Raw genomic sequence first — 24871 nt, 5'->3', positions numbered from 1 at the left:
GCCCTATCTACAATTTATGGTTAAAGGGGGAATCTGAGAACCTGAAAATAGGGAGTTAGGATGTCAGCCCACTTCGGGATTTAATTTCAAATCTAAGGGCTTGTTTTTTTCTTTATTGTTTTGTTAAACCATATATTTACAAGGCCAACTAAAACTAGGGAAATGAGAGTCATCTCCAACTTTTTGAAGTAAGAACTCGCATAGTCACTGCTGTAAGGAGAGGAAAACACAAGGTTTTTCTGTTCATTTTTCATCCTTTAGCTCTAAGGAAAAGAAGGGGCTGAGGATCTGAATGAGGTTCTTGATGCATGGCTATTTAATCTATTCCTGATTCTGCATTTACTTTGCTCTGTCTGGAAAGGATGCAAAATTTACCATAATGAATGACCCAAGCAATTTCAGCTAATGGCCAGAATTGAAACCTTTGATAATCCCAGGTGAATAATGTTGTCTCAACAGACTGAAGGAGTCTTTTACCTGTCTGACACAATGATAGATGTAATTAGTTAACAGGGATAGTCAGAGGTTTTAGTGGAGGCATTAGCAGAGATTGCTCAGGTCATTCTTAATTATGCAAATTCTTAGTCTTCTTTAGACAGAATACAAAAAATAAAAAAAGTAAGAGTAAACACAGCTGGATGAAAAGATTTCAGGGAAACCAGAAGCTAGGAAACTCATCAGAGATGTGATTATGCATCCCTCAGGCTAGGTGGGAGGGGAAGAAATAGACACAGACAATGGCTCGAACTGTGGGCAGTCCCCACTTTTAGCCAAGCCAAAGCAGCTGGGATGCCTGCTAGGAATGCTTGTCTTAAGACATATGTCACCTTGAGCAGGCATGACTGAAGAAAGGAACATTCCTATTGGTTTTAAGCCATTTCTAAGAAGCAAGCTTGATGTCTGGGGAGGACAAACAAGTAAATGACTTTGAGTATTCAAAAGCGGGAGCCAGAGAATGATGAGTTGGGTTCTGTAGGGTTCCATTCCTCAGGACTGAAGGAAGATGAGGGACGTAGAAAGAAGGAAGGTTCTCCTCCAGCTCTAAATTTGCAGCCAACTTTGAATCAGCTGTTGTGTGCCCTTCTCTGACATTCCAGTTTGAGACCCTACAAGCCTCCACTCAGCCTCCTAGCAAACAGTCACAGCCAGTGTCAGATCTAAGAGAAGGTGAATAATTCAACCTGGCATCAAAAACAAAGGACTCTGTATCAGACGTGTTTATTTTTCTTGTAAGGCTTTGACACATCAATGGTTGTCACCCGTGGTTGAGTGAAATCTTGGCATGAAATCAATTTGATGTCCAACGTCAAGCAGCCTTGTTTAATGTCTCTAGATAAGGCAAGAGGGGCCTTGCATCCTTGAAGAGAGGCAAATGAATGACCTGGGGTCAATCACTCAGGCTTGACAAGGATCCAGCTGGTCCTCAAAAGCAGTCAAGAGAAGTGAACATTTAGCAGGACCTGTTGCCAGTTGGTTTGCAAAAGCTTCGGAAGACAACCCTGGGAATTACTGATTACCTTCTCTCCTTGCCTGGGACATGGGGGTGGCTAATTCTAGGGCATGACTTTTCAGCCTCTCTCCTCTGGTTTTCTTCTCTTTCTGTTGCTTGAAGGTGGCAAACCTACGAAATGTTTTAGATTTTAGGGAACTCACAGCCAAGAATTTGTACAGCATGAAAATATAAATTTAAAAGGCAAAAATGTATGTATGATAGATCCCTATAGGTGCAGTAGGGAATGTAAGAGAGTGAAAAGAACATTTGTATTGAAGTTATACTGCCCTGGATTTAACCCCTGTCTCTATTCTTCTTTGCTAGCTGTGTCACCTGGCAGAAGTCACTTAAATCCGTTGAGACTAGGCTTCCTCATCTGTAAAATGGAGATTATAGTGCCTATTTGAGGATTAAATGAGTTAGAGTTTAGTACACATAAATCTTAAGGCATAACTTTATGGTGAGAAAAAATTTTGAGGTAACATCAGAGAAAAGGCAAATCTTTCATACCCCTTATTGGTTCTTTAAGAGAAAGAACACAGAGCTCAATATATTTTATACTGAAACTAATGTACCATTGATTATATTCCTATTCATCAAAATCAATTTTTGGGCTCCACTTTTCTGTTAAGTCTTAAATGGAGACTAGCCATTAAGAATTTGTCTATGTGGTTAAAAAAAAGGAATCATCCAAGAAAAGTGGACAATTTGGAATAGTCACCCCATTTTCACATCTATCTAATTCCCAAATAGACATTCTTATGAAAAAATTATCCAAATTGGACTCCAGGGATTAACTTAACAAATCCTTATATGGTGCTTACTGTGTGTCAGGCATCTGTAAGCATCTGTTCATATAGTGCTTTACAAATATTAAGTCATTTAATAATCATAACAAGCCTCAACTGTAGGTAGGTAGGTATTATTATTATTTCCATTTGGCAGATGAGAGATCTGAGGAGCTAATGGGTTAAGAAAGTTGAAAAGATAACATAACAAGTAAGTGGCAGAGCCAGGTTTAATACACAGGGAGACTGGCTCCAGAGTCCATAATTTTATCCAGTTAGCTCTGCTATTTTCTTCACATCAGCACTTTTCTGTGATACTGAATTTGCTTCTTAGGTCTGCAAGAGTCTAAATGTGCTGTTTCTATGATTCCTTTCTAGGTATTCATCTATACATGAGACACTGGGTTAACATGTTACATTAGAAGTTCCATTCACCAGGATCCAGATAAAAGCATGATTTAGAGTTTCATCCTGTACATATGAGGGAGGTCATAAATTGCCTAAAGTAATGAAGAGTACAACAATGCTGATTCCCATCACTTGAAGAATTCCTGAGATAAACACATGGTATGTGCTAGTCTATGGTATTGTAGCATAAGTATAATCTTAAAATCTCAATCTTTTTATTGATCTATTTACTCAGGATTAGAAGGGATTTTAGCAGGTAAGATTCTGGATTTTATTCTCTTTAACATCCATCCCAAGGGATCTCCAATTAGGTTTCGGCTACTCCAATAACTGCAAGTTTACTGGAAATGCCAGTCCATTAGCAATCGCAAGTTGGTTCATGCATTCTATTTTTTAAAAAAAAATTAACAATAGCTTTATTGATATATACTCTTAAAGTATACAATTCAGTGGTTTTTCATTTATCCACAGTTACACAACCATCATGACTATCAAATTTCAGGGCATTTTCACCACTCCAAATTAAACCCATTAGCTGTCTCTCTCTAATCCTCACTCTCCCCAGACCCTGACAACCACTAATCTGTTTTCTGTCTCTCTGGATTTGCCTATTTTAGATATTTCATACAATATGTGTCCTCTTGTGACTGACTCATTTCACTTAGCATAATGTTTTCAAGGTTCTTCTATGTTGTACCGTGTATCAGTACTTCATTCCTTTTCAAGATTGAATAATATTCCATCATAAGGATATTCCACCTTTTGTTTATCCATTCATCAATTGATCTCCTTCTGGATGTTCTTTCCTTTTCTATGTTTTGGAAGCATGTGTGGAGGATTCGTATTAACTCTATACACATCTGGTAGAATTCACCATGAAGCAAGGCTCATCTACTCTTTAGAACATTGATGCTGGAGGAATGGATCAGCAGCATCTGCCATCATCTAAGAGATTGTTATAAATACAAACTATTAAGCTCCACCCCAGATCTATTGAATGATAATCTCAGGAAGTGGGTCAGGCTGTATTTTAACAAGCTCTACAGGTGATTGTAGTGGATACTAAAGTTTGACAAGCACTACTTTAGACAACTTTGAATGTTTTTTTTTTCTATCAAACTGTAAGTGTTGGTAGCTTCTCCCTCCCTGATTCCTTTAGGTCAAGTACCTTTTTTTTTTTTTTTTTTAAGTCTGTTTAGCTTTCAAGTGTGTGAAAACAACTATTCTAATATACCTGAATACTGTGTTCTTGATAAACATCACCCATTTCTTTGGCAAAGTATAGGGACGGGTAATATGATATAGAACAGGGCAGAAATCTTTGTCTGTTTTGTTCCATGATGCATCTCAAACTCAAATAGTAACTGGCACATAATATCTACTCAGTAAATATTTATCAGATGAGCAAGTAAATATCATTGGCAAATTAGATTACTATGGTTCACTGTACTAGTTAACACTTCTGGTTGAGAATAGCAGAAACCCACTAAACTAGCTTAAACAAAAATATTAAATTTATCATGTGGATACACAGATGTCTAATGGAACCAAGAGACTTTATTCAGAGAATGAAGCACTGAGTAGAAACTGCAGTTTCTCTCTCTGGCTCTCATTTCTTCCCTTTTTCCAGCATTTGTGAGTCTTTCTTCTCTAGTTTCCACAGAACTGACCAGCTTACATATCTTCAGAGCATAACAATGAACAATGTTCTCAATAATATCAAGAGTACCTGATATTACAACCATCATTGAAGAGTTAAGTCATTAACTAGACCAGCTTAGTCTCAATTCCAAATTCCTGAAGGTAAAGATTCTGGTTTGCACAGCTTAGATTAGTACCTTCCTCCAAATCATCTTTGGATTTGGTCAAGGGTTTGGGGTTTCAGTGTTTGAACATGACTGCCCTACCTGTTGTAACCATGTAAATAGGGAAAAATGGTATTGAATTAGAAGGTTTTGAATAAAAAATGGGGAGGTATATATGGGATGAGTAGATAAAATGATAGATGTCTCATATTTTTGTTTATCGGTCAATATCTTGATTAATCAAACTTTTTTGAGAAACCTTCTCCACTCAATGGTCTGTGCTATATGTTTCAGGTAATGTGAAACAATACGATTTAACCTTTGCACTAAGGAGAGGTAGAGTTTAGATAGAAGGTCAAGACATGGGCACAGGAAAACTTAATCTACAATCTAAGTAGTGCATGTTAAGGGTCAGTGAGTGAAATAAACAGTAGGTGTTTTAAGACCTGTATCATCAACACTAAAAGCAACAGCCATAAGGCATTTATTATTACACTTCCCCTTGGGATGTCAAGGGTAAAGACCTTACCTGCGCTATCACCAGGTGCCAGGTCCCTTTAGTAGAAACCTCAGCATACCTTTATTTCAGGTCTTGGTATCAGGAACCACTCTGCAGCTTCTGGGTAATGAGTGTTTGTATTTTATGAATATTGTGATTCTTAATTCAACTGAACAATCAAACTTTTAAAACACCTTTGGCAATTCCACAGAACCTCCTTGTTTGTATTATGCATGCTAATTCTATTTCTGATTTTATTTTATTTTATTTTTGTTTGTTACTTCACTGAATTTCCATAGTTATTTATGTTTTTACACTGTAGTACTGGTGTGTATATTTTCATATACTATATAACATATTTCCATAAGTTTCCCCAAGTCCTTTTTTAAAACAGGATATAACCAACCAGAAAAAACTACACTCTGTCTTGTGGAGTTCATAAGAGAGATGATTCACTGTAGGAAGGCAGGGCCAGAGAAAACCTTATACCACATTTTGCCTTGGTCCGCTTTGGATCTTTGTCGTCTGTATTTGGGCAGCATGGGAAACGACAAATTAATTGGGATTAAGTTACTGGAAAACCCTTTGCTAATGTAATTCTATTTTTTTCCAACTGAAAAATATTCCTTATGCTATTCTATGTAAATAGTACTTAATAATCTGGGTAGTTGTCCAAATATCTAGGTTCTTTACATGTCATAGATACAAAAGTTTTTGAGGACAACCATTCAGCAAAAATGTTTAAGAAGTTTGCCTAGGAAATAATAGAATTTGAAAACTGTGAGGAATGCTTTTTTGTTTTGGCATTTTCTATAGAGAGTTAGCTCAGCGGTACAGAGCATCTGCTTCTGGTTAGCTCAGTTAATTAGAGCATGGTGCTGACGATACCAAGGTCATGGGCTTAATCCCTTAGTGGACTCTTTGACTTTGTTTCTGTGCTTTGGCTGGAGACTCTGCACCTAGAAGCCTGCCTTAAACATGTGTGCCCTTCAGTCTATGAGAACCATTGGAGATACTCTGTAAGGGCTGGTGCTCAGTAGCATCTCTGGGCCGAAATCTTCCAAAGAATACCTGTTTGGAGTGTACAGGAAGCCAGTTATCACATATTTACCTTCTGTGGGCCAGTTCGGCCAGTTCATCTCTCTCTCTCTCTCTCTCCCCAATCCTATTGTGGAGAAGGAACTCGAAGCACAGAATGTCTTTGCAATGGGTCAGTTAAACCAGTTTGCCTTCTTAGCATGCAGAAAGGACAGTGCTTTCATTAAAGTGAGATACCCAGAATGTAGCTGGTTCTTCACTTGCATACATGTACTCTGGGATCATCAATCAATTCTCATTTGATTCCACAAAGCCCCTTTACTGAAAAACATCCAGATCTCTTCAACCAATATGACTCATGGGACACTTCTGATTAATACCAATCAGGTTAATGGCTTAGTTATAGATAATGGTGCCTGCTCTGTAGCTGCAACAGCAAGGATTAATAACAAATCCCCCACTCGTTTTGCAAATCAAAGGAAAGATGCTAAGGGCCTGAGAAGCTCTAACCTTTATGATTTAATGGAATAGTGTTAGAGCACAGAGACTGTAGAGATTGGGAAAATGAAAAAAAAAATTCTCTGTCACATCCCTGGCTTTAAAGATCTGAGCTCTTTCTAATACTCTGTCAACAGCTCACTGTCACTGGGGCTTTACAGGACAGGACAGCCCTGGTGACAAACCGTCTAGAAAAAAAGATATAAGAGCAAGTGCTTCATTAGTGCAGATAACACACAGGAGGCTTAATCTCTATAGAAGGGGACAAAAAATTTAATAGGCAACTTATCATAATGAGCTGGAAAGTGTGTCTTAAAGCCATGAAGGATGATTCATTTTGTCTCTGCTGGTGACCTTTACCGATTCAATGTCACAGACACTCCAAGTGCTGAAGTATTTAACGTTGGACAGTCCCTAGGATAAGGCACTGGGAATTTTGTAGCCAACTGCAAAGTGTACCAAAGTACCAAATGTCAAGCATTAGCATGACTTGAAGTGAGCTCTCAGAATCCCTGAAATACTTAGCACTGGGGTTTGTCGAGTCAAGCAGGTTTGCTGCAGAGGGAGGTTAGGATTGAGGTGGTAAGTGCTGGTGGGAGGAAGAGGAAGCCCTTCCTGGAGAAGGAACCAATTCTAAGCTAGGGTTTGGTATTCAGTGCATGGGCAATGATGGAGAATGGAAATCAGGGAGGAGACTGGCAAAGTCAGGCTTTATTTTAGCTGCTGCCAAAATCTACATTCTTGGGATCCTCCCAGTGAGAATGGCCAGGACATGGGGGAACATTAAGTCAACGTATGGTAACACGGTGGCTTGGTTTGGAGAAAAACCCCAGCTTTCAGCTGGAAGGAGAAGAAACAAATGTGAACAAGGACTAAGTAGTCAGATGTAAGATGGCTGGTCAAAGAATTTGGGATTCTTATAAGAAACTAGAGTACTGAAATTCATTTTTATGGAAGAAGCCAATACAACTGGGGTTGGGCGAACACCAGCATGGAGAGCTGTTTCCAGAGCAGATACCAGGAACCCCGGATGCAGGATCTATGGCAATAAGATTCATCCTAGACCCAACCTCGGGTAGAATTTCCTAAGGAGGTCTCTGCTTTTGTAAATGATGGTATGGTCAGAACCTATGGGGACAGAAACCAAGGGCGAAAAATCTAGACACAGAACTAAAGAAGGCAGTAGCGGATGGTATTTGCAAAAGCTGCCTTGCATGCTCTCTGGGTTTATTTTATTTATTTTCCTAAATGTAGGTGTTTAGTCCTTTAACGTAGAATATAACCTTAACTTATTTCAGTACGTACCACACTACAGTGAACATCACTGTGAGAATGAAGTGCATACTCAGTTAAATCTCTTTGTTGTCTTTACAACCTTACTTTAATTCTGAACTATTTTTTCTTGGGCTCTGGAAATGACAGGCTCAGAGTTAAATGGTTGTTGATGTGTCTCAAGAGACCATTAAAAAAAGGATTTTGAAGGATTGGACCTGTGCAAGGAATCCTCTTACAAAGAGTAGAAGTTTAAGGATCAGTAGGCAGTTTAGGGTTGTTTTAACCACCACTTCAACAGGAATTTCCTCTATGCCTGTTTCTCAAGTGACAACTGGCACGCACAACCTGGACAGCCAGCCTTAAGACAGAGATTGATATACCATGTCCGAATGGAACCTAGCCAGTGCCCTTGATAAGCAGTTATAAATGGAGGTCTGGCGTATTATCCATGTGGCTAAATGGATACATCAAATATGTCTCCACCGTTCCTCCACTTTCCACAATCCAGTTACATAACAGCAGTGGTTTAAGTAACTCCACTAATTCCAGAAGAGAGTAGGTAGATTAAAATCATCTTCTGTTACCTATTTTGACACTCAGAAATCCATGTCTCTAATACAACAGATTACTATTAGTAGACCCACAGACATAGAAAACAAACTCATGATTACAAAAGGGGAAGGGTGGGGGAGGAATAAATTAGGAGTTTGGGATTAACATATACACACTGCTATATATAAAATAGATAACCAACAAGGACCTAATGTATAGGACAGGGAACTATACTCAATATTTTATAATAACCTATAAGGGAAAATAATCTGAAAAAATTAGATACATATGTATACATATAACTGAATCACTTTGCTGTACACCTGAAACTAACACAACATTGTAAATCAACTCTATCTTAATTTAAAAAATTTAAAAAAATATTAATAACAACAGATTCCCAATATGACCACTACTAGCTCATATAGCTATTTACATTTAAAATTAATTTCCATTAAATACTAAGAATTTAGTTCTTCTGCCACACTAACCACATTTCAGATGCTCAGTAGCCACAATGGCTTATAGTTACCATATTGGACAGAGGCAAACTAGTACAAGTCCATTACCATAGAATATGCCATTGGACAGAATTGGATTAAACTGTCATTCTTCTGTGTACTCCAGTACCTAGCACCCAGTGAGAGTTTGTTGACTTCCTAATACAGGCTGGCTTAGCTAGAACAGAGACTGACCTCAATTACTTTTTGCCTGCCTCTCCCACCACCCTCTCTGTAATGCAACCTTCCTTCCCAGCTTATCTCTGTTCCCAACTCCTTCTAGACAAACGAGAGACATGCCTGTTTGTGATCTCTGTCTCTGTCTGTCTCTGTCTCTCTCTCTTCTTTGAAGGTTTGTTTGGCCTGGAACAGGGTGTCATTGAACTGTCACTGAGCTCTCAAGAGAGTACTTGAGAATGTGATTGTTCTGTCTAATATTTAGTGAGAACAAACTCAGGAGGGCTGAAGTCATGAGATAACTGGGGTGCTTCGGATGTCTAATTTTGTCACCCAGAGGGGAAAGGGAGGGAAGTGGGAAGACACTGGGTAGTTGTACAAAGGGTTAACTCACTTGGCTCTCCTTAGCCAACAAATAGTGGAGAGAACTGTGGAGGAAACTGACATTTATTAACCCCCCACAATGATCTAGGTCTCCCCCAGCAAACACATGAGGTATATTTTATTTTCCACACTTAGAGAAAATTATACAAAAATTTAGGGAATTAAGATTTAGGAAGGTTAAGTGATTTGTTCAATGTCACACAGCTAGTAAGAAGCAGAGCTGATATAACCAGTCTTTTTCTCTTTAAGTACATAAGCTCTCTCTGTTACTGAAGGGGACCTTGCAAAAACTGGATGGGCTGGAGATTTAAGCTATATATTGAGGGAATGGTCTTAAACAGAGAGTCATCACAAATTCATCACTCCTTATCTATGCCCTGTGAGAAGGAAACCTGAGCACTCATATTAAGTGTGAAGGGAGTTCACGGGCCTAGGCTCTGCTAACTCATGGAGTGCTCCAGCAGTTGGTATTGGGGAAAAAAGAGAGAGGAGGTTATCCTTTACCTGTTATGAGATATAGTCTGTTGATTTTGTAAAATGCATTTTGTGTTACTTTGTTGCTACCTACACTGCAGGCTAATCTAGGACAAGGTCTTAGGGGCCTGATTGGTGCAGAATCCATTCAAGGCAGGATACTACCTTCGTTCTTATTGGTTCATCTATGATTTAGGACATGGATATTGCCATAGCAAGTTCTCTGACGGAATTAATTTTCTAAGTTTCTGGTTGTGGGCTATCCCCACTACATGCAAATCAAAATTTCTTCATGCCGCAGATATTTCTGATATTGTACTTATATTTGTCGGCAGATTAGTAAATTTTTAAATCTTTCGCATGCATTTCACATGGTTCTTACTAACATCCTGTGAGTTGATATAATCGTTCCCTTTCTTCAGGTGTGCAAAATAAGGCACGGGGTAGTTAAGGGAATGATGCAAAATCAAAGTGAATTAACCCAAACTTCTGATTCCCGAATCTTTTCTCATTTTTTCCATGAACAATAGAAAATATAGAAAAAGATAAACTCAAAATCCAGACCCTTCTGTGTCCATAACCTTGGTCCTTTTTCCTTCTTCCCTATATCTTACTCTTAGTTTGGAAATCTCTAGCTTCCAAGCTGTGGAAGTTATTGGGCAAGGATTGACGGTCTTGTGATAATAAAAACTCTTCTGGGTCACCAATGTCAGGATAAACGGAAGGTATAGAACATGGAAGCCAATGTCCTGCCCCAAAGCGTAAAGGCTTTGGACACAGTCCTTCACAAATGTTAAGTGTAACAAGCCAATCAATCAACTCACTAATTCATCTGCAGAAAGGCAAACTAGTGGCTTAACTGATTTTTTTCCCCCACCAGATTCAAAGGTCATCACGGTATCTAAACTGCTCAGATTAAGAAGGGAGCAAAGGTGCAACATTATCTGGTAAATTGTTAAAAAAATATATTTTACATGAAACCATCCAGTAAAAGCCAGTTCTCTTCCACAGCTGAGTAAATAAACTAAGGCCCATTTGGGGACTAGAAGTTAGCCTTCATATCTCTGTTCATTAACTCACCCAGCCAAGAGATGAGAGCACATATGGTATTCAGGTGGAAACCAGAATTATTAAGGACTATTAATATTAATTGATATTTTGAATAAAAGATTCATCCATCCAGCAAATATTTAATTTAATTCCTATTTTGTGCCTTATGCCCTCTGCATGGTTGCCTTACTGATTCATGAAAATAGAGCCATGCAAAATAATCTAAACCCCCAAATGAAGATTTCCTTCTTCCTCAGTGTGGATTATCCAGATAATTGCTTCAATACTCCACTTCATGGCATTCTGCTGATAAAGCTTTAAATCTTTTAAGGCTACAGGCATAAGGAAATGCAAACCAAAGCTATATTCTCCCTAGATGTTTCCCAGGAGAGAAAGCCCCACACACTTGAAAGGAATGAAGAATCATCCCACATAAAGAAATTTGCCTTGAGAGGAGCAGGGCTGGTGAGAAGTCTTTTTACAACATTTTCCAGGACAGCATTAGATCCATTAATTACCTAATCCTCTGTGCCTTATTAGCCTTCTTTGAACCCTTTAGATGCCTCTAATTCCCTTATCCTAAAGGCCTCAGAACTGGGGCTACTAGTCCTTTGGTCCCAATTAGGTCCACGTGAGGCATATTGTGCTGCAAATCTCTGCAGCGTATTTACACTAATTATGAACATTCATTATAGGGCAGCCCTGGGAGCTTAATGCCCATTCCAAAGTCATGCCTGGAGCCAGGCAGTTTGCAATCTTAGAAGCACACAAGGCAAGCCCCGATTATATGGAGTCAAAAAAGGAAATGAGAAACAGACATAGAAACAATCAGAGAGGCAAGAATTTCTAAGAAAAAGGGAGTTTTGTGTGCCAGAAAAAAAAAAAAAAAAGGCAGATGCCCACTTAGTTTGCATAAACGGTGCACAGGGTCTGGGATAAACATCCAGGCAAATGTCTCTGGAATCCTTCTTCTCTAAGGTCAGAATTGATCTCAGGAGACCAGCATGAGCTGAGTCTGCAGGTGACAGTTAAATAGCCTTAGCTGTAGGAAGAGCAGAGTTCAAAACTGGGATCAAGAGAGGGCTATGTAGAAAACAAGTCAACTATAAGGATATTTTAAAATAATATGAATTCATTCATTCACAGAATGTATACAGTGTGCTGTTCTGTAACTTAAATTTATTGTGTAACTAACATTTATTGTGCATTTGTAACATGTCAGACACCATTTTAAGCACTTTACATGCATTCAGACTTTGATTGTTACAACAGGTGGGTAATATTATTATCCACATTTTATAGATGAGGAAACCGAGGCATAGAAAATTTCATGTATAGCTTCTCAAGAACACAGCTAACAAGCAACTGACTCAGGTTCCAAATCCAGGCAGAGTCCAAAGCCCACACTAATGAACACTGTGCTATTCTGCTTGGCCTAGGTAGGAAAAGGTAAATGGAGCATGATCCCAGGCATAAAGGAATTCTTAGCCTGGGAAATTTAGACATAAAAATAATTATACAACATGGGAATAGTACAGAGGCTTGGATGACACTGGATCCTATTCCTTTATGTGTAAGCAAGGGCATTGTTCCTTTGGTCTTCTGCATGATTAAGTTTTCTTTCTCTACTATTATTCTCATTATCATATAAATATACTGTAAAATCTCTCAATATTAAAAAAAAAAAACAAATTTCAATCTCCTGTCCCTTTCTAGCCACGGCCCTTATTTTCCTGCTTAAAAATAAAACAACAACAAAACAAAATCAAACAAACAAGTAAAAATCAACACACCAAGCATGGAGGAGTTTTATTTACTATCTCACTTCCCAGCCACGTGGCTTGTGGGATCCTAGTTCCCCAACTAGGGATCAAACCCTGATCCCCCTGCAGTGGAAGTGCAGAGTGCTAACCACTGGACCTCCAGAGAATTCCCCCATTCCCTCTTAATCCTATTTCAATCAGGTTATTCTCTCCACCATGCCTAAGAAATGGTATTCATTCATGTTGCCAAAGATTCATGTTCATTCATGTTCCCAATGCCAGTGAGCAATTCTCAGTCCTCTTCTGCATTTTCTCTGCAGGATTTGACATTGCAGATCACTCCCTCCTTCTTGCAACCTTCTCTTCCTTGACTTGCCAGAAACCACATTCTACTTATTTTCCTCCTACCTCATTGGTTGCTCCATTTTAGTCTTCTCTGCCAGACTCAGACCTCAGACCTCACCTCTACTCTTTCAAAACTTTTACTATGTGATCTCAATTTTTCCCATGGTGGAAATACTTGCCACATTTTATCAAATCTAAGACACAAATTGTTTCACCTTTTACATATCTGGAACAAGACGCATCCGCAAATGGTTGTCATCACCCAGGCAGCAGTCTTGACTTAGTCTTCCTTGCCTGCACTGTGAGCACTTGGTCATTACTGTTAACACTATCTTAATTCAATAAAAATTTGTGGATTAATGGTACTAGACATATTGGATTTAACGTTATTTAAAATGAACTTAAAAATTAATACTGTGATTTGACATTAAAAGAAAATTATTATTATGTATGCAGAAAACCATGGAAATAGAGCAATTTGAAAGAATATGTACTGACAAAACTTTAATTTCTTTTTTCAAAGTAACAACCAAGAGCTTTATAAATCTTTGGAGTATAAGATACCTTTAAGAAAATCTCTTTTATATTTTTTTACTGAGATATCTGCAAAAGAATTACTTATCACATACTTATTAAAGTAAGTGGAGAGAGGAGAATTTGTCAAATACTTTGGAAAAAATAAAGCAACTTATAGGTGTGGCCAATTCATGCGTCATATGGGACTATTAAGGCATTATGTCATAGTTTAATTGGTAGGTTTATTTTTCCTCAGGGGTACAGCTTATAATCAATGGTGACTTAGATTTGAAGAAATATGGAACATACCGATGATTCCCATATTTCAAATTTCCAAAATCACAGTTCACTTGTGTTGACATTTTACCAGAACTAATTTTATCCTAGACATTTTATCCTAGAACTAATAATGGGTTCAACAAAGTTGTAGGACACAAGGTTGTAGGATACATTAAAGATGTCAATTCTTCCCAAACTGACATGCAGGTTTAACACAATTCCTATCAAAATTTCAGCAGAGTGTTTTGTACATATAGACAAGATTATTTTAAAATTTATATGAAAAGTAAAAAAAAAAAAAAAAAAAACTGTGCTAACTAAAACAATTTTGAAAATGGAGAACAAAGTGGAAGGAAGCAGTCCACCTGATGTCAGGTTAAGGTCATCAAGAGGTTGTAGTGGAGGGATAGACACATAGATCAATGAAACAGAATATAAAACTCCAAAAATAGACAAATATGGCCAAACGATATTCGACAAAGTACAAAAGCAATTCAATAGAGGAAAGATAGCACTTTCAACAAATTGTGCTGGAGAAACTGGACATAGGAAACAAACAAATAAATAAATAAATAGAATCTTGACCTAAACGTCACATCTTAAACAAAAATTATGTCAAAATATATTACAGATGTAAAAGTCAAACATAAAATTATAAAACTTTTAGAAACACTTATAAGAGAAAATATTTGGAATGTAGAGCTGGGTAAATTCTTAGACTTAACAACAAAAGCCTGATCCATAAAATTTTTAAAAATGACAAATTGTCCTTCTCCAAAATTATAAACTTTTGCTCTACAAAAGGCCTTGTCAGGAGGATGAAAAGACAAGCTATACACTGGGAGAAAATATTTCCAAACCATCTACCTATCAGAGAACTAGTGTTCAGAATATGGAAAAAAAAAACAATCTGAAAACTCAAGAGAAAAAAAAGCCCAATAGAAAATGGGAAAAATATATGAAAAGACATTTCACTAAAAATAATACATGGATGACAAATAAGCACATAAAAAGGTGTTCACTGTCATTAGATATTAGGGAAATGCATATTACAGCCCCAATGAGATATCACAACATACCTATCAAAATGGAAAAGCTAAAAAATAATGACAACACCAAGAGATGGTGAGGATGCAAAGAAACTGGATCACTCATATATTGCTGGTGGAACTGAAAAATGGTATAGCCACTCTGGAAAACAATTTGGCAGTTTCTTTAGAAACTAAACATGCAACTTCCATATGTCCAGCAATTGCACTCTTGGGCATTGTTCCAGAGAAATGAAGGTTTATATTCCTATAAGCACTTGTACATAAATGTTTTATACTAGCTTTATTCATAAATTCTTAAGACCTAGGCACAGAAATCAGCCAAGAAAAAGAAATAAAAGGAATCCATACTGGAAAGGAAGAAGTAAAACTGTCACTGTATGCAAATGACATAATACTATACATACAAAATTCTAAACACACCACCAGAAAACTACTAGAGCTCATCAATGAATTCAGTGAAGTTTCAGGATACAAAATTATTATACAGAAATCTGCTGCCTTTCTATACATTAAAAATGAACTAGCAGAAAGAGAAATTAAGAAGGCAATCCCATTTATAATCACATCAAAAAAGAATAAAATACCTAGGAATAAGTCTAACTCAGGAGGCAAAAGACCTGTACTTGGAAAACTATAAGACACTCATGAAAGAAATTGAAGACAACATAAACAGATGGAAGGATATACTGTGTTTGTGGATTGGAAGAATTAATGTTGTTAAAATACGACCAAAGGCAATCACAGACTCACTGCAATCCCTATCAAAAGACCAATGGAATTTTTCACAGAACTAGAACAAATAATTCTAAAATTTGTAGGGAGACACAAAAGACCCTGAATAGGCAAAACAATCTTGAGAAGGAAGATCAAAGCTGGAGGTATCATGTGCTTGGATTTAAAATTATACTACAAGCTAGAGTAGTCAGAACAGTATGGTATAGCACAAAAACAAACACATAGGTCAATGGGACAGAATAGAGAACACAGAAATTAACCCACATTTATATGGACAATTAATCTATGACAAAGGAGGCAAGAGTATACAACTGGAAAAAGACAGCCTCTTTAATAAATGGTGTTGTGAAAACTGTACAGCTATATGTAAAAGAATAAAACTGGACTACTCTCTCTCACCATGCACAACAATAAATTGAAAATGGATTAAACACTTAAATGTAAGACCTGAAACCACAAAACTTCTAGAAGAAAACATAGGTGGTAAGCTCTTTAACATCAGTCTTAGCAATATTTTTTGGATATGCCTCCTCAGGCAAGAGAAACAAGAGCAAAAATAAACAAATAAGACTACATCAAACTAAAAAGCTTTTGTACAGTGAAAGAATGACCAATAAACTGAAAAGTTCACCTACTGAATGGGAGAAGATATTTGCAAAGATTTTTCCAATAAGGAGTTCCAAAATATACAAGAACTCATACAACTCAACATCAAGGAAAACAAACAACTCAATTAAAAAATGGACAGAGGATCTGAATAGACACTTTTCCAAAGAGATACATCAACAGGAACATGAAAAAAATGCTCAACATTAGTAGCATTAGGGAAATGCAAATCAAAACCACAGTGAGATATTTCCTCACACCTGTCAGAATGGATATTGTCAAAAAGACACCAAATAACAAGTGTTGGCAAGGATGTGGAGAAAGAGAACCCTCATGCACTGTTGATGGCAATGTAAATTGGTGTGACCACTATGGAAAACATATAGAGATTCCTCATAAAATTAAAAATAGAACTACCATATGACCCAACAATTTCACTTCTGGGTAGTTATCCAAAGAAAACAAAAACATTAATTAGAAAACATATATGCATGTACAGCTGAAACTAGCACAACACTGTAAATCAATGATACTTCAATTAAAAGATTTTTAAAAAAATTATATGTAGTCCTATGTTCATTGCAACATTATTTGCAGTAGCCAAGATTTGGAGAAACAACCTACATGCCCATCAATAGATGAAAAGATAAAGAAAATGTGATACATACACACACACACGTGTACACACACACACACACACACACACACACACACACACACACACACAGTGGAATATTACTCAGCCATAAAAAATGAAATCTTGCCATTTGTGATAACATGGATAGACCTAGAGGGTTTTATACTAAGTGAAATAAGTCAGACACAGAAAGACAAATACTGAATGATTTCACTTACGTGTGGAATCAAAAAACAAAAATGAATAAGCATAACCCAGAAACAGAGTCATAGATACAGAGAACAAACAGGTGGTTGCCAGAGGGGTGTGGGATGGGGGGGGGGAGGATAGAAATAGATAAAGGAGATTAAGAGGTACAAACTTACAGTTGCAAAATAAGTGAGTCATGGGTATGAAATTAAGAGTGTGAGGAATATAGTCAATATCTATGTCATATCTTTGAATGGTGACAGACAGTAACTAAGAATTTTCATGGTGATCATTTTGAAATATGTAGAAATATCAAATCACTATGTTGTGAAATAGGACCTAACATAGTGTTCTAGGTCAATTATACTTCAAAAAAATAAACAAACAAACTCATAAAAAAGAGATCAGATTTGTGGTTACAAGAGGCAGGAGGTGGGGGGAGGCAGAATTGGATGAAAACAGTCAAAAGTACAACTTTCCAGTTATAAGTTAAATAAGTGCTAGAAATGTAATGTCCAACATGATAAATATAATTAACACCACAGTATGTTATATATGAAAGTTACTAAGAGAGTAAATCTTGAGTTCTCATCTAAAGGAAAATGTTTTTTTCTATTTCTTTAATTTGGTATCTATGTGAGATAATGGATGTTCACTGACCTTAACTGTAGTAATTATTTCATCATGTATGTAAGCCAAATCATTGCGCTGTACATTTTAAATTTATAACTGCTGCATGCAAATTTTATCTCAGTAAAACTAGAAGAAAAATATAAAATCAATGACTTATTTCCACTTTAAAATGCCAGAAAAAGAAGAGTGAATTAAACCTAAAGTAAATAGAATAAAATAATAATAAAGATCAGAGCAGAAACAAATTATAAAATGAAAATCATAGAGAATCTATGAAACCAAATGCAGTATTTTAGAAAATAATAAAATTAATAAACTGCTAATAGATTGATAAAAAAAAGAGATAATACAAATTACCAATATCAGGAACTGAAGAGGAGACATCACTACAGATCCTATAGAATTAAGAAAATATCATGAACAACTTTATGCCAATAAATTAAACAAAATATATCAGAAATATAGAATTCTTTTTTCAAATTTTTTCAAATTTATTATTATTATTATTATTATTATTATTTTGGCTGTGTTGGGTCTTCATTGCTGCACATGGGCTCTCTCTAGTTGCAGCAAGTGGGGGTTACTCTTCATTGTGGTGCACAGGCTTCTCATTGTGGTGGCTTCTCTTGTTGTGAACACGGGCTCTAGGCGCATGGGCTTCAGTAGTTGCAGCACATGGAACCAGTAGTTGCGGCACACAGGCCCTAGAGCATGCAGGTTTCAGTAGTTGTGGCACAAGGGCTCTAGAGCACAGGCTCAGTAGTTGTGGTGCACAGGCTTCATTGCTCCACGGCGTGTGGGATCTTCCCAGACCAGGGGTCAAACCCGTGTCCCCTGCATTGGCAGGCAGATTCTTAACCATTGTGCCACTAGGGAAGTCTGAAAGTATAAAATTCTTGAAGACAGAAATTGCTAAGATTGATTCAAGAGGAAATAGAACATCAGATTTTATGTATATATATATATATATATATATATATTGTAATTGACATTTCAATTTTAAAAATTCCACAAAGGAAACTACTATCCTAGATGGATTTACTTGTGAATTATATGAAATATTTAAAGGAACAATGACCAGTAATAAACCTGCTCTTTACAAAGTTAACAAAGAAACACTTTTCAACTCATTTTATGAGGCCCACATTACTCCATTAAATAAACAAAACATTGCATGAAAGAAATTAGACAGATACCTCTCATAGATATAGATACAAAAATTCTTAAAGACATTTATCAAATTGAGTCTAACAACACATACATAGGATAATGCCTTGTACCAATTAATTTAATCCCAAGGATGCTAGGATTTTTAACATTCAAAAAGCAATAAATATAATCAATCTTATTAACAGAATAAAGGAGAAAAATCATACAATTATCTCAATACATTCAGAACAGGTATTTGTCACCATCCCATATGCATTCATCATAAAAACTTTCACTAAACTAAGAATAGATGGGAACTAATAAAATAGCTACTCCATAAGCTAATAAAGTCCATAAACTAATAAAAGTCATTACAAAAAACTTACAGCTAACTTCATACTTAATGGTGAAATAATTGCATGATTCCCTCCCTAAGATTAGGAACAAGGTAAGACTGTTTGCTCTCACCACTTCTTCACCTTTTTTATCTTTGAAGTGGAGCAATAAGAGAAGAAAACATTAATAAATGGCATACTGATTGGAATTAAAAATAACAATTTGCTTATTATTGAACTATATACATACATGATTTACTTTATATGAAACTCTAGAAAAGATAAACTCTAATGGTGACAGAATGACAGATTTACTGGAGCTGGAGTAGGGGAGATTGACTAGGAAGATGAAAATGTTTTATATGTTGAATGTCATCAGTTTTACTTGGGAATATACATTCGTCAAAACTCATTGAACTACACATTTGAAATTGAATTATATCTCAGTTAATTAGAAAACATTTTAAAATTGTATTCTTAAATACCATCAAAATACAAATAGAAGGTGAAAATGGTAAAAGATACTCTTTACCATAACAGCCAAACAATAAGTAATATAACAATAAATCTTTCAAAATATATGCAATATATCAAGATATGTAATGGGGAAAAATAATATTTGAATAACCTAAAAATAGAAATAAATGAGGAGATATGCTATAGTTGTGAATGGAAATAGTTATATGAAGATAAAAATTCTCCAAATGAAAAAAATTTTTGAAGGCAATTCTATAAATATTATAACAGTGGTTTTCATAAAAGTTGATTAATGCTAAAACTGATAGGGCAGAGCAAAGGTCAAGAACATCTCAGGAGATTAAAATATGAGGACTCGCTGTACAGGTTTATGAATGCTTATCAAAAAATGTATGAATTAAGATAGTGAGGCACTGGTGTAAGAATAGTCAAAAAGACCCATAGAATACACTTAGAATACACTTAGAAAAAAACTCTTGCCTGTATAAATAAAGCATACTACAGAGTGATATTTTAAATTAGGTAGAGCAAGCATAGTCTAATGAAGACATAATATTATAATCTTTAAAAATATATAATGTATGTGTATATGTATATACAGATACACACAAATAATAACATGATATCTCTGTTCCACACCATTCACAAAAAATCAATTCCATATATATTTGAACCCTAAATGTAAAAAGCAAAATTTTATTTTTAGCAGAGAACATATAAAATATCTTTACAAACTTGCAGTAAAAGAGGGATTTCCTAAACAAGACACACACATACACATACGATAAACCGTAAAGAAAAAAACTGACACCCTTGACCATGTTAAAATTAAAATCTTCCGCACAACTAAAAATATCATAAAGGAAATGAAAAGGTAAATATTTGTAACACATATAGAAATTAGTAACTGGAATAGTAAGCACTTTTTAAAGAGTAAGATAAAGATTATCCAATAAAAAAATGGAAAAAAAAATTTGGACAGAAACACTCATAATGCAGAAATATGAATGCTCAGGAAGCATATGAAAAGTTCAACCTCATTTGTAATAAAGGAAATATAAATTAGAACCAGAAGGTGTAAATTAAAACCACAATGTGAGGATATGTGAACTATTATTCAGTGCTTGTGAGTATAAAAATTGGCACTTTGGAAGACAATTTGACACAATCTAATATAATCAAGGAGAGGATTACTTTATAACCCAGTGACTCTACTCCCAGAGAATTTCTTGCATTACATGCTCATGTAGATATATAAGAATGCTTATTGTAGCTTTTTATTTTCACATCTTTATGGGAGTATAAATACAATGTTGTGCTAGTTTCTGCTGTACAACATAGTGAATCAGCTATATGTATACATATATCCCCATATCCCCTCCCTCTTGAGGCTCCCTCTCACCCTCCCTATCCCATCCCTCTAAGTCATCACAAAGCATTGAGCTGATCTCCCTGTGCTAGGCAGCAGCTTGCCACTAGCCATCCAATTTACATTTGGTAGTGTATATACGTCGAAGCTACTCTCTCACTTCATCCCAGCTTCCCCTCCCCAACCCCCCGTGTCCTCAAGTCTGCTCTCTATGTCTGCATCTTTATTCCTTCCCCACCACTAGGTTCATCAATACTGCTTTTTAAAATTCCATATATACGCGTTAACATACGGTGTTTGTTTTTCTCTTTCTGACTTACTTGACTCTGTATGACAGATTCTAGGCCCATCCATCTCACTACAAATAACTCAATTTTGTTCTTTTTGTGGATGAGTAATATTCCATTGTATATATGTGCCACATCTTCTCTATCCAATCATCTATTGATGGACATTTACATTGGTTCCATGTCCTGGCTATTGTAAATAATGCTGCAATGAATATTGTGGTACAAGTATTTTTTGAATTATAGTTTTCTCACGGTAGGTGCCCAGTAGTGGGATTGCTGGGTCATATGGTAGTTCTATTTCTAGTTTTTTAAGGAACCTCCATACTGTTCTCCATAGTGGCTGTATCAATTTACATTCCCACCAACAGTGCAGGAGGGTTCCCTTTTCTCCACACCCTCTCCAGCATTTATTGTTTGTAGATTTTTTGATGATGGCCATTCTGACTGGTGTGAGGTGATACCTCACTGTGGTTTTGATTTGCATTTCTCTAATGATTAGTGATGTTGAGCATCTTTTCATGCATTTGTTGGCCATCTGTATGTCTTCTTTGGAGAAATGTCTATTTAGGTCTTCCACCCATTTTTGGACTGGGTTGTTTGTTTTTGTGATATTGAGCTGCATGAGCTGCTTGTATGTTCTGGAGATGAATCCTTTGCCAGTTGCTTCATTTGCAAATATTTTCTCCCCTTCTGAGGGTTGTCTTTTTGTCTTGTTTACAGTTTCATTTGCTGTGCAAAAGCTTTTAAGTTTCATTAGGTCCCATTTGTTTATTTTTGTTTTTATTTCCATTTCTCTAGGAGATGGGTCAAAAAGGATCTTGCTGTGATTTATGACATAGAGTGTTCTGCCTATGTTTTCCTCTAAGAGTTTTATGGTGTCTGGTCTTGCATTTAGGTCTTTGATCCATTTTGAGTTTATTTTTGTGTATGGTGTTAGGGTGTGTTATAATTTCATTCTTTTACATGTATCAGTCCAGTTTTCCCGGAACCACTTATTGAAGAAGCTGTCTTTTCTCCATTGTATATTCTTGCCTCCTTTGTCAAAGATAAGGTGAACATATGTGCGTGGGTTTACCTCTGGGCTTTCTGTCTTTTTCCTTTGATCTATATTTCTGTTTTTGTACCATACTGTCTTGATTACTGTAGCTTTGTAGTATAGTCTGAAGTCAAGAAGCCTGATTACCCCAGCTCCATTTTTCTTTCTCAAGATTGCTTTGGCTATTAGGGGTCTTTTGTGTTTCCATATAAATTGTAAAATTTCTTGTTCTAGTTCTGTGAAAAATGCCATTGGTCATTTGATAGGGATTGCATTGAACCTGTAGATCGCTTTGGGTAATGTAGTCATTTTCACAATATTGATTCTTCCAATCCAGGAGCATGACATATCTCTCCATCTGTTTATGTTATCTTCGATTTCTTTCATCAGTGTTTTACAGTTTTCTGCATACAGGTCTTTTGCCTCCTTAGGTAGGCTTATTCCTAGGTAATTTATTCTTGTTGTTGTGATGGTAAATGGGATTGTTTCCTTAACTTCTCTTTATGATCTTTTGTTGTTAGTGTACAGCAATGCAAGAGATTTCTGTGCATTAATTTTGTATCTTGCAACCTTAACCAAATTCATTGATTAGTTCTAGTAGTTTTCTGGTGGCAGCTTTAGGATTTTCTACATATAGTATCATGTCATCTGCAAACAGTGACAGTTTTACTTCTTTTCCAATTTGTATTCCTTTTATTTCTTTTTCTTCTCTGATTGCTGTGGCTAGGACTTCTGATACTATGTTGAATAATAGTGACGAGAGTGGACATCCTTGTCTTGTTCCTGATCTTAGAGGAAATGTAGCATTGTTTTTCAACAGAGAAAAATTAAAAACAAATATTATCAACAAATTAGGGATAAACTGTAGTGTATTCATAAAATGAAATGCCATTCAGATAATAAAATAAAATCAGTGTATCTATACTGAGAAGAATTAATTTAAAAATACATTAAATGAAAAAAAGCAAGTTGCTTACAAATACATACAGTTTATATACAAACTGTACTTATAAATACAATTTATATGTATTTAAAATTACACAAAGCAATAATACATATGATTGTAGGTACATTAACATGTAGTAAAATTGTGAAAACCATACTAATGATACACCATCAACTCCAGAATAGCGATTGCCCACAGTGAGAAGGAAGGTGTCTGAGATGCATGAAGGTCAGCCTTTCGTTACATTTTAACCTTAAACATCTTTGAAAATAAAAAAGATGTGGAGCAAATACGTTAATGTGTTAACATTTGATAAATTTAGATGTTGAACTTATTGGGTTTCTTATATTATTTTCAGTTTCCTTTGTTCATTCCAATATTTTCTTACATAAAATAACAAAATTCCAAATTGAAGAGGTCCTTCAAATACCCACACAGCCTGCTTTGGGTGGGATTCTGCTTAGAGGTTAAGGAAGTGTTTTATGGTTTTCAGGGAGCTGAGGGTTGGAGTTTTGCCCTAGAATTAGGTATTAGTGGTCACGCTGCTCCTGCTTGTTTCTGAATTCCTTACATCTGCACTTGGTTCTTCAGCTTGCCCTCACCTCTGTATACAGTCCCTGCTTTAATTATCTTTGGATAAACCATCTGAGTGCACTTTTGTGTTCCCGCTGTGACCCCACCTGTTTTCTCTGTGAGGATGATGGGCAATGAAGCCCTATATTTTAATATATTTATAGAACACAGGGTAGTGTAGTATTTATAGAACACAGAACTTCCTGCCGAGGAAGGCCAGACATCTCCTCCTACCCTGCTTCCCTGACCGTGGAGAGAGTCCTTCCTTACATTTATATGAAGCCAGAAGAGAGAAGCAAGTCAGAGCTGACATTTCAGCCAGCTTCCCTGGGATGGAATCCAACCCTGCAGCTTATTAGCTGTGAGGTCTTGGGGATATTACCTAACCTCTCTGTTCTCCTCTAGATAATGGGCTTATTAGCACTTACCTCACAGGGCTGTTGTGAAGATGAAATGAAACAATGCATGTGCAACGTGCTCGGAGTCACGAAGTATAAACACTTCACTAAACACTCTCCAGTCTGAGTCCAACGGTTGCTAACAGCAGATAGGTCCTGTGGCTGGCAGTGTGTCTCCTCCCTCTCCTCTAACTAGCTTACTTTGTCTCTGATCATCTTGATTGTCTGCTTCCTTTGCACTGAGCCTGAAGGAGCCACAGTTGTAATAATAACAACAAACAAGTTAAAGAATTGCCCTCCCATCTCTCTTGTAAATGTCGACAGGTTCCATCCTTACATTACAATCCCAATTAAAGGGAAATTCCCCTCCAAGCCATAAACCTAAACTGAAAAAGATCCTATAAGGGTGAATAAGCCTTTTCCATGAACAAACCTGCTATTTATGCTTTTTTTTTGTCACTGCTTATGTGCTCTCAAATCCCCACTGAACCAATCCTGCAAGCTGATGAAGAAGTAAAGCATCCATCGGTGGGTCTGTCAAGATGTTACTTGTAACGAGTCTCCCATGGATTTGATTATTATTGGGTATTAATTATTAATGGT

General features: G+C 36.4%; 1 long non-coding RNA gene across 1 annotated transcript in view; it reads right to left on the bottom strand.

Annotated features, from left to right (window-relative positions):
* Positions 1 to 3087: 3087 nt before the first annotated feature.
* LOC309635688 overlaps positions 3088 to 24871 on the bottom strand; it is a 73970-nt gene continuing 52186 nt past the window's right edge. Inside the window, exon 2 of the long non-coding RNA XR_014248967.1 lies at positions 3088 to 24871. This exon is cut by the window's right edge and continues 14724 nt beyond it. This is a non-coding gene — a long non-coding RNA (uncharacterized lncRNA).

Source organism: Balaenoptera borealis, assembly GCF_965194805.1.
Source record: "Balaenoptera borealis genome assembly, chromosome: 1".
NCBI classification, from domain to species: Eukaryota; Metazoa; Chordata; class Mammalia; order Artiodactyla; family Balaenopteridae; genus Balaenoptera; species Balaenoptera borealis.
Note: the sequence above shows the minus strand (reverse complement) of the source record. Positions and strands in the feature narration are given on the sequence as shown.